Here is an 11,866-nt window from a genome sequence, read left to right as displayed (position 1 = left end):
ACCAGTTAACCAGCCTGTGACTCTGTCCACAAGCTGCCCCTTCTGCATGGATGCTGCTGTCCACTGCCACTCTACTAAGACACCTCTGATGCCCTCCCATGGAAGGATTCTTACACACATGCACATTCACACTCAATACCCACACAAAGTCACACACACACAGTCTCACACACACACAGTCTCTCAGACACACTCTCACAGACACACACACTCACACAGACACACATGCAGTCACACACACAGCCACACACACACAGTCTCCCACACCACCCACACAGTCACACACATGCACTCATGCAAAGTCACTCAGTCACTCACACATGAACACACACACACTCATACCCACACACAGAGTCACACAGTCACACACACAGAGTCATACACACAGTCACTGACACAGTCAAAAACACACAGTCACACACACACACAGTTCATACATACAGTTACACAGTCACACACAGGATCACACACATACATAGTCACACACAGTCACACACAATCTCACACACAGTCACACAGTCACACACACAGTCACACACATAGTCACACACACAGTCACACACAGTCATACAGTCACACATACAGAGACACACACACACACACACACACACACACGGCCCATACTTCCTCCAGGCTCACGAATCAACCCTCCACAAACCCTCCCTTCAGGGCTGCAGCCTGCATGCCAACATCAATCCGTCCTCACAGAGCCGAGCTGGGTGTGCAGCCCTCCCTGATGTGGGAAAAGCAGGTTTAGGGGAGTCGGTCACGCATCCCCAGTGCCCTACAGGCTTCGCACCGGCTGGGGTGGTGACCCTGGATGGGGAGCACTTTGGTGCAGGTCACCATTGCTGAGGATGCCCTCCTTGCCAGGAAATGGGGTCCTGGGGGTCTGGGGGGCTGGGCCTCTGACCACTGTAAATAGGTTGCTGGTCCACGCAGCAGGCAGCAAATACTCAGGAAGTGAGCATCCTGTCTTTGGCCTCAGCTTTGTGTCTGTAGAATGGGGGTGAGGGGACTCAGGACTTGGAGCACTGTCAGGCGGGGTGAGGTAGGATGCGAGTGTGTCTCCCTCCCCAAACCCACCTGGAGCTGTGTGGGGTGGGATGGCGCCAGGACCCCCGGTTCCGAGCAGCTCCTGGTGGCCCGCCACCCCAACCCTGGCTGCACTGTGCAGCCCCAGTCTTCACTGGCCCCACCGCATAGTCACTTTGAGGTTGGCTGGGGTCTGCCCTGCAATGGCAATGCTGCAACCACTGGAGCCAGGGCCACTGGGGGTCTTGGCAGGACCTGGCACAGGCAGTGAGGATGTGGATTCCAGAAAAGTGGGAGGGGCGTGCCCCTAGCCCGAGCCCCACCTGGACTGGCTGCTGTCAGCCAAGCCAGGGCTGGGGCAGACACCGTGGGTGTCAAGGGCAAAGCTGGGACCGCACCCCTGGGTGACCACCTGAGCCATGGAGCCCTGCAGGGTGGAGCTGGGTCTGGCCCCACAGGCAGCTGGCGTCGCGGGTGGGCCAGAGCCCAGGACGCGCCCAGGAGTCCAACTTCATGGCGCTGCATGGGCTAGGGAATGGGGCTTGGGACAGCACCAAGGCCACCCCGATGCCAGCACTCCCAGCAGACCCCATGGGCCACCTGTGGAGAGACTGGATAGGTGCATTAAGTGATCAGAAAAGTCACTGGCCAGCTCTGTTGATGAGCAGAATGCTTTCAGAGAAGTTTATGCTCACACAGTGCTTGAACAGCATTTGCATAGTTTGACACTTACTTGTCTGCTTGGGCAGATGCTTATATGCTTAAACAGAATGGATATTGTGATGGTGGAAGGTCAGTTGATGCTACAAATAAAAATTACAGAATCATGAGTTACTTTTAACAAGCAGAGGTGAAGGATCTCCTTCTGCAAGTTGGCCAGTGCTTGAGGTATATTCATTCGATGTCTTTGATTCACATGGACATGAAACTGGTAATATTTCCATGTCTGAAACCTCAATCCCCAGTGCAGCCTCTTAAGAAGGGGATGAAGATGACTGGGGGTATTGGTCCATTTTCAGCCTCCTGATAAAGACATACTTGAGACTGGGTAATGTATAAAGAAAAAGAGGTTTAATGGACTCACAGTTCCACATGGCTGGGGAGGCCTCACAACCATGGCAGAAGACAAAAGGCACATCTTACATAGCAGCAGACAAGAGAGAATGAGGGAACCTAGTGAAAGGGGTTTCCCCTAATAAAACCATCAGATCTCTCAGGAGGACTTATTCACTAACAGAAAAGTATTGGGGAAACTGCCCCCATGATTCAATTAAATCCCCCCAGGTCCCTCTCACAACATATGAGAATTATGGGAACTAGAGTTCAAGATGAGATTTGGGTGGAGAAACAGCCAAATCATATCATTCCACCTCTGGCCCCTCCCAAATCTCATGTCCTCACATTTCAAAACCAATCATGCCTTCCCAACAGTCCCCTAAAGTCTTAACTCATTTCAGCATTAACTCAAAAGACCACAGTGCAGGCTGGGTGTGGTGGCTCATGCCTGTAATCCCAGCACCTTGGGAGGCCAAGGCAGGCAGATCACTTGAGGTTGGGAGTTTGAGACCAGCGTGACCAACATGGAAAAACCCCATCTCTACTAAAAATACAAAATTAGCCAGGCATGGTGGCACATTGCACTCCAGCCTGGGCAACAAGAGTGAAATTCAGTCTCAAAAAAACAAACAAAAAAACAAAAACAAAAGCAAAAAACACACAATCTAAAGTCTTATCTGAGACAAGGCAAGTCCCTTCTGCATAAGAGCCTGTAAAATCAAAAGCAAGTTAGTTACTTCCTAGACACAGTGGGGTTACAGGCACTGGGTAAATACAGCTGTTTCAAATGGGAGAAACTAGCCCCAAAATAGGGGCTACAGACCCCATGCAAGTCCAAAATCCAGTGGGTCAAATCTTAAAGCTCCAAAATAGTCTCCTTTGACTCCATATCTTACATCCAGGTCATGCTGATGCAAGAGGTGGGTTCCCATGGTCTTGGGCAGCTCCACCCCTGTGGCTTTGCAGGGTACAGCCTCCCTCCTGGCTATGTTCTCACACTGGCATTGAGTGTCTGTGGCTTTTCCAAGTGCATGGTGCAAGCTGTTGGTGGATCTACCATTCTGGGGTCTGGAGGACGATAGCCCTCTTCTCACAGCTCTACTAGGCGGTGCCCCAGTAGGGATTCTGTGTATGGGCTCTGACCCTACATTTCCCTTCCACACTTCCCTAGCAGAGTTTCTCCATGAAGGCCCCACCCCTGCAGCAAACTTCTCCCTGGACATCTAGGCATTTCCATACATCTTCTGAAATCTAGACGGAGGTTCCCAAACCTCAATTCTTGACTTCTGCGCAGCTGCAGGCTCAACACCATGTGGAAGCTGCCAAGGCTTGGAGCTTGCACCCTCTGAAGCCACAACCCAAGCTGTACCTTGGCCCCTTTAAGCCATAGCCATAGTGGCTGGGACACAAGGCACCAAGTCCTTAGGATGCACAAAGCAGGAAGGCTCTGGGCCTGGCCCATTAAACCATTTTGTCCTCCTAGGCCTTCTGGCCTGTGATGGGAGGGGCTGCCATGAAGATCTCTGACATGTTCTGGAGACATTTTCCCCATTGTCTTGGTGATTAACATTTGGCTACTCTACTTATACAAATTTCTGCAGCTGGTTTGAATTTCCCCTCGGAAAATGGGTTTTTCTTTTCTATCACATTGTCAGGCTGCAAATTTTTTGAACTTTTATGTTCTCTTGTCTTTTTTTTTAACTAAATGCTTTTAATAGCACCCAAGTCACATTTTGAATGCTTGGTGCTTAGAAATTTCTTCCACAAGATACCCTAAATCATCTCCCTCAAGTTCAAAGTTCCACAAATCTCTAGGACAGGGCCAAAAGGCCACCAGTCTCTTTGCTAAAACATAACAAGAGTCACCTTTGCTCCAGTTCTCAACAAGTTCCTCATCTCTGTCCAAGACCACCTCAGTCTGGATTTCATTGTTCATATCATCATCAGCATTTTGCTCAAGGCCATTCAACTAGTCTCTAGGAAGTTCCAAACTTTCCCACATTTTCCTGCCATCTTCCGAGCCCTCCAAACTGTTCCAACCTCTGCCTCTTACCCAGTTCCAAAGTTGCTGCCACATTTTTGGGTATCTTTATGGGAGCACTGGACTCTACCTGTACCAATTTAGTGTATTAGTCCATGTTTACACTGCTGGTAAAGAGATACCCAAGACAGGGTAATGTATAAAGAAAAAGAGGTTTAATGGACTCACATTCCACGTTGCTGGGGAGGCCTCTCAATCATGTCAGAAGACAAAAGGCACATCTTACATGGTAGCAGATAAGACAGAACAAGAGAACCAAGTGAAACAGGTTTCCCTGTAAAAAACCATCAGAACTATTGAGACTTATTCACTGCCAGGAGAACAATATTGGGGAAACCACCCCCATGATTCAATTATCTCCCACCAGGTCCCTCTTACAACATATGGGAATTATGGGAGCTATAATTCAAGATGAGATTTGGGTGGAGACACAGCCAAAGGATGTCACTAGGCATCCAACAAAGTTATACTTAAAATAGGTAATCCTGGGCATGTAACAAGGATCTCTAGTCCACAGATTGAACAGGATGATAGTCCTTTTTTTGGAAATGAAGTTTTACGGAAGAACTATATCACCTACTACAAGCAGATATCTTGTACTTGCCCTCACAGTGGTATGTGCTGCTGGTGCTGAATCTCTTCCCAGGAATGGAGACCAGCGGCATGGAATCAGATAGAATAGATTACCTCAGATACCACACAGGCTTTTCCAAGAATTTACAGAGTTGTTCAAATTTATGATTCATCCAGATCCAGAGAGAAACTTTCAGCAATTGTCCTGATAAAGCATTCAATGTTGCTGCCTGCTTCTAGAGACAGGAGAACAGTTATGTATAGAACTGAATGTTGAGAAGTCCAAAAATACACTTTTACCCAAATAAATCATGAAAGCACAGATAGTGAAGGCTGCAGCTGAGGAAGGAGCACTCTTCACTGATCAGAGGCCACTAGGTCCACCACCCAGAGGAACACAACATCTTGACTTATTAGAAAGAAAATGAAGTGCTCTATCAGCCTTCCAGTATACTAAGCTACTCATTTCCTACATAACCACCCCACCAAAATAACACTGTGACAAAAGCAAGCTAGGTTGAAGTCACTGCTAGAATTCAATTTGCAATTACTCTCTCTATTGGTGTCAGTAGTGTTGCTTTTCTTTCTTTTTTTTTTTTTTTTGAGATGGAGTCTCACTCTGTCACCCAGGCTGGAGTGCAGTGGCACGATCTCGGCTCACTGCAAGCTCTGCCTCCTGGGTTCATGCCATTCTTCTGCCTCCACCTCCCGAGTAGCTGGGACTACAGGCACCTGCCACCACGCCTGGCTAATTTTTTTATTTTTATTTTTAGTAGAGACAGGGTTTCACCGTGTTAGCCAGGATGGTCTCGATCTCCTGACCTCGTGATCTGCCTGTCTCAGTCTCCCAAAGTGCTGGGATTACAGGCATGAGCCACCACGCCTGGCCTGGTGTCAGTAGCTTTACTGATTAGGACTTTTATTTGTGAATTACAATTGAAAGCTGTATTTTGACCATAGCTTTCTCAGGCTTTTGTGTACTTACCAATCTGTCTTCTGTAAAATGTCAGCCACTAGTGGAGGTTACAGCAGCCTTTCCAAAATTAACCACTGTTGTGGTGTGTTGCTCTCAGTGTGCTGTTGCACTTTAATGAAGATATCTTTCCCTGTAATGACCTGGGGAAAGGATTCAAGTGCTTGATGACAAACATATTCTCCTCTCAACAAGGCAAATGCTAAAACCACTCATTACTACTCAGCCTTTAATGTATCTGTGTGTCAAATTTATATTTCTTCTTTTGTAATGTTAATTATACTTGTATATCCAAGTATACTTTTTAGGCATTGCATGAGAGCACTTTTTAGGCATTGCATGAGACATGGGATGATAGTTCTGTGGAAGTATTGCTTTATGAATTTGCTATTTAGTTTTGTCTTTGCTGTAAACTTGCAGCATTAAATAATCACTGTTGTTAAAAGACTTTCCTTTTGAAACAATTATGTGAAATGTACAGCTGCTCTTGATGAAAACAACTATTGGCCTTTATCCTTTGAACTTTAAATCTGGTGCATTAAAACTAATGCACCTTCCCCTCACCTTTGGAATTTTGTATTAATGCCAAATAATATTTACTGAGTTTGGTAATTTTTTCTGGTATTGTACTTGTCTGACTCTAAAAAACAAAACAAAACAATACCAGCCAGGCACAGTGACTCATGCCTGTACTCCCAGCACTTTGGGAGGCTGAGGCAGGTGGATCATGAGGTCAGGAGTTCAAGACCAGCCTGGCCAACATGGTGAAACCCCGTCTCTACTAAAAATACAAAAATTAGCTGGGCATGGTGGCACATGCCTATAATCCCAGCTACTTGGGAGGCTGAGGCACAAAAATTGCCTGAATCAGGACTTAGGAGGCAGAGGTTGCAGTGAGCTGAGATCACACCACTGTACTCCAGCCTGGGCTACAGAGTGAGACTCTTGTCTCAAAAACAAACAAACAAACAAAAAACAAAAACAAAAACAAAAAACCTCCTCCTTCCTCCCCAGTTTTGTATCTGATTGTACTCTTAGTCTGATGTTCAATGTTTTGCCAGGTTTTTCTGCAGTGTTTGTGTATATAAACTGATCTTGGTAATCCTCTAAACAGCTGTTTGAAATGCTAGAATTACTTCCAACATTCTAAATTTTTCACAAAATACATTGTAATCTGTGATTAGCCATTTGACTAGTCATACTGGCAAGCAGATTTTGCAAAAAGAAATATAATTTGTCCATTGTTTTCTCACTAATTTTGATCTAAAATATGTTTGCTCTTGTCTTTGACTTGTGTTTTATAAACATTGACTGGCATGTTAAAGATCACTCTGAGCTTAATTATCTAGAAAAAGAAAAAACAAAACAGGTCTGTAGGTAGGACTACCAGGCAGAAGGCTTGGTGTGAGCACAGGTGTGGGGTTCGCAGAACAAGCACCACCACGGGGGGAGCGGGGGTGGCAAGAGGCAGGAGGTGATGACCAAGAAGAGGAAAATCCCCAAACCCAGCAAGTCACTGAGCCAAATGAAAGCCTTTTTTCCTGCATCAGCCATTTAACCCCATCAACACCCCAAGTGAACATTCTCTTTTAGAGATACTGATAGTTCTTATTTTCCTGTAATCCTGTAAAGGAATCTTATTTCTCTCATCAGCCTGTCCCCAGGACTAAAATCCTAAATTAGAATACTATTCTTAGGAAGGCATCTTTCTGGATTAGGCTGCAAGGAAATTTAGTTAGTTGCTACCAGTGATTCACATGCTGCACAGACATTAATTTACCAGAGCCATGGTGGGGAATGGGAGGAGCTCATTAAAAGCAGGCCTGGATGGTGCACAGAATGTGAAGGGTACAGGGGAACATAGAAGGGCTAGGCCCAAAGACAGCTCCAAACCTAGGAGGCACAGTTATTATGCCCATTTTACAGAGGAAGAAAATGAAGCCCAGAAGGTAACTTGATCAACCATTCTGCCCCAGAGTAGAGGAGCCAGGATCTATACCCAGCCAGCTTGCCTTGCCATCAGAGCTCACACACATAAGCTTGTTCTGCAGTTAAGCAGGACTGCACTGTGGCTAAGTACACAGACTCTGGGTTCACATCCCGGCTGCTCTGCTATTTCCAGCTGTGTGGCCATGCGCAAGTTACTTTCCTGTGCTCAGTGTCCTCTGTAAAGTGAAGACAGCAGTACCTTCCTCGTGGAGTCCCTTAAGTGAGTTAATAGTGTAACGTTATGGTGGCATGCACACAGTCACCATCAGTAAATATAGACTATTATGCCTGAACCCCAGATGGGCACATGTCCTTGAAAAGTCTAGAATTCAGGACTCTGAAATCTAGCCTGTGAGATCCTGGAATCCTCCAGCAGCATTCTAACATCTTTTCATTGCAGAATTGTATGCTGGTTCCCAGGGCTGAAAGGTGTATATGTATTAATATAGTGTAATAATATGGCCACCTGTCCACCTAGTTCATCCCTATAGTAGGCAAATAAGGTAGTAGGCATCCTAGTTCATCCCTATAGTAGGCAAATAACGTAGTAGGCAAATGTCAAAGCCTTGGCTGGGGACCAGCCCTGGTAACCTTCCCTTCTCTCTTTCCTGCATACTCTTTCATTCAGATTCATACATGCCCTGCAGGACTGCTTAGCCTGCAGGGAAGGCAGGATGGTGAGGAATGAAGTTGAGTGGGTGGGTGGGTGCAATTGTTCACTGAAGTGTGCTGCCTCTTGCCATCTGAACTTTTGGGCCCAGGCACTGGGTCTGGACCTGAGGGGATCTTGTTCTCCCTTTAACTTTAAGCCTCAATTGGCAGCAATCACAGAGCTTCATCCCTCTCTGTGAGCCTGTCTGGGTGTTTATGCTGGATGACATGCACCCCCTCTGCCAGGAGTGCATAGTCTATGGCCTGACCAGGCAGCCATGGCAGATGAGAAGAGCTTCAACATCGACTTTATTGTGCTGCTGGGTTTTTTTTCTGCTGGTTCTCAGCATGTTTCTCATGAGCCATGATCAGCCTCAGGTCTATGTCACCTTCTGCAGCTATGTCATGGTGCCTGGGGACATCATCTGAAACACGTGCCACTGCTACCCCAAGGCAGGTGTTGGTGGGGCTGGGTGGGGATAGAAGGGTTGGAGACCATGCTGCTGTCTCATAAATCAACTCTTTATCCTTCAATCATCTCCTCATTCTCATTTTGACTCCGTTTACTTCTTTCTGCTCTTCTGAGCATTCATCCATCCATCCATGTTTCCATCCATACTTTCATCCACCCATTCATTCATCTAGTCATCCATCACTTAGCAGAAAGGTTGATCAGAAGCCCTCAGAATCCGGAGCCATGAATGAAACAACATGGAGGAGACACAATGAAACACAACATATTACTCATGTACTTCAACTAAAAGTCAATGAGTGCTTTCTACCTGCCAGGCACTCCTGCATTTAGAGTGCAGTTCTGCCATTATCCTGAGATTTTTGGTGCCTTCTGTAGTTCCATTTTATAGCAGAAAAAGCTGAGGCTGAGAAAGTGAGGCTCTGTAGCTGAGTGGCAGCACTTAGATAGGAGCTCAGATGTGCAAATGTAGGCATAATTCTCTTCCTTGAGTTTTCCACTCCAGGGCCCCAGAGTGGCTTAGCTTTCTGAGTGGGTCAGGTCTAATCTTGGTGGAATGCATTGAGCAATTCTCTATCTTTTGGAGTCTTAATGTATTCTTAGCCCTAGGAGTGATTTAGTGATGGGAAAAGCACTGGTTTGAGAGTCCTGTGTTCTAGTTCCAGTTCTTGGGACACAAAGTCCCAAGCTTTGTGTGTTATCTTTGTCTTTCTTAGCCTCAGCTTTTTTATGTGAAAGATGGGACTCAAGCCTCTATTTTGCACCATCTCACAGGGTATAAAGATCAAAGAAGCAATGGAATATAGGAATGTTTTGTAAACTCTAGAGTGTTGTATATGGGTGAAAGGCTCCCAGGTGCTGATACCTCTAAGAAAAGGACATGTCAGCTCCCAAATCAAGTCTCTCACTCTTTCATTGTTATTTTTAACTTTAAACACAAAAATGTTTCTTTTTTCTTGAAGTACATGCTTAAAAATCTCCTATTGTTATGGGTGAGTCTTTGTTCTTAGAGCTCCCAAGATGTGGCGGGCCACTCCCAAGATGGGGATGGGCTGCCCCCATCTTGGGAGCTCTAAGAACAAACACCCACCCATAACATTTAGTGGCCTCGTATGGGGATTCTCCAAAGTGGTGAGTAATATCAGACCACTTTCACTTGCTATTCTGTCCTATACTTCCTTAGAATTGGAGGAAAATACCAGGCACCAGTCAGCCAGTTAAAAACGATTAGCGTGGCTGCCAGACTAAATACTCAGGTGTGAGGCTTCCTGGGAAGGGCTTTCTAACAACCCCCAACCCTTCTGGGTTGGGAGTGTTGGTCTGCCTGGAACCAGCTTTCACTTTCACAATTTTCCTGGGGAAGCTGAGGGCTGACTAGAGGCAGAAAGCTGTCATCCCAAACTCCCAGCATTAGCTGGTTGAGATCATGGTGCAGCCAGAAGTCTCTACTCAATAGTTGCCTATGCATGTGCCCCTACCTTTCCTTCTGACCCATGCCTCCTGGGTCCCGACCACGACTTTCTTGAAAGTGTAGCCCCCAAATTCTCCTTACCTCTGAATCTACTTCCTCTGATCCCTGCCTCCTAGGTACTAATGGTTCAGACTTTCATTTCCTGTAGCAAGCTGTATCTCCAAAGGTATCTAAGGAAGCTCTATGCTGTGTCTTTAGGCCCCTAGGCTATGAACCCAGAGAGTCTTGTCCCTGGTGTCCCTCCCAATTTAGGCATACAGCTCTTGACATGGGCAGTTATGTGGGACCTGTTCCCCACCACGCTTGCCAGGTCCCCAAGTTTGTAAATGGCTAGGAAGATTGCACTCCCATTCTGTAAGATGCTCTCCTTCCCCAATTTCTACCCAGCTTACCCCTCCACAATACAATCTCCAAGCCTTGGCTCCTTGGCTGGGGCCTTAAAACTGATAACCTAGTACTTTAACAACTAGAACTGGGTCTAAGGCAAAATAATAGATCAGGATGAAAGCGAATTGAGTAAGTCAGAAGAGAGAGAGAGACAGAGAGGAAAGGGGGGGAAGAGAGAGAGTAAAGAGAAGCAGAGAGAGAAAGAAAAGAGGCAGAGACAAAGAGGGAGTCAAAGAGAGAAAGAAAGAGAGAGATACAAGTAGTAAAGAAAAAACAGTGTTCCCTATTCCTTTAAAAGCCAGGGTAAATTTAAAACCCATAATTGATAATTGAAGGTCTTCTCCGTGACCCTATAACACTCCAATACTACCTTGTTGTCAGTGTAAACAAGGGGGTAGCCTGAAAGCACTGAGACCACTGACAGCCTGTAGACTTCCTATAAAAAATTCTTAACCCAGTAACCTGCAGATGGTCTGAATGCGTTCAATCTGTAGTGGCAACTGCTTTGCTAACAGAAGATAGTAAAAAAAATAACTTTTAGAGGAAACCTCATTGTGAGCACACCTCACCAGTTCAGAGCTATCCTAAGTCAAAAAAAGCAAAAAGGTAGCTTACTAACTCAAAAATCTCAAAGTATAGGCTATTCTGTTGAAAAAGGTGACTTAACATTAATCACTGAAAATTCCCTTAACCCAGCAGATTTCCTAACAGGAGATTTAAATCTTAATTACCATACAAAGGTCCGACCAGACTAAGGAGGAACTCCCTTCAGGACAGGAAGATAGATGGTTCCTCTTGGGTGATTGAGAAAAAAACCCACAATGGGTATGCGGTAATTGATAGGGAGACTCTTGTGGAAGCAGAGTTAGGAGAATTGCTTAGCAATTGGTCTGCTCAAACGTGTGAGCTGTTTGCACTCAGCCAAGCCTTAAAGTACTTACAGAATCAAAAAAACTATCTCAATCCTGACTCAAAAGGTTACCTACACCCTCTCTGAAATGAATTTGCATAAGAACTGTTGTTTATGGGGATGCATCTTGATGGGGCAGCTGGGTTGTTATGAAATACTCAGGAACCCAGCCCAGCTCTAGGACTCACTCCTGAGCACAAAGGCAATGCTGGGCACTCTGGTAAAGGACCACTAGAATCTAGCAGTCCAGACTCCTTTCTTTGTGGTCAAGAAAGGTGGGAAAAGGGGTGCAGGACTGCTACACTGGT

The 11,866-nt window shown here is 45.9% G+C and overlaps 1 pseudogene; it reads left to right on the top strand.

Annotated features, from left to right (window-relative positions):
* Nucleotides 1-1,454: 1,454 nt before the first annotated feature.
* LOC129035302 (wee1-like protein kinase) lies at nt 1,455-5,133 on the top strand (annotated as a pseudogene).
* The last annotated feature ends 6,733 nt before the right edge of the window (nt 5,134-11,866 follow it).

Source organism: Pongo pygmaeus, chromosome 3, assembly GCF_028885625.2.
Source record: "Pongo pygmaeus isolate AG05252 chromosome 3, NHGRI_mPonPyg2-v2.0_pri, whole genome shotgun sequence".
In the NCBI taxonomy this organism is placed as follows: domain Eukaryota; kingdom Metazoa; phylum Chordata; class Mammalia; order Primates; family Hominidae; genus Pongo; species Pongo pygmaeus.
The sequence above is the reverse complement of the archived record's forward strand: the minus strand, read 5'-3'. Positions and strand labels throughout refer to the sequence as shown.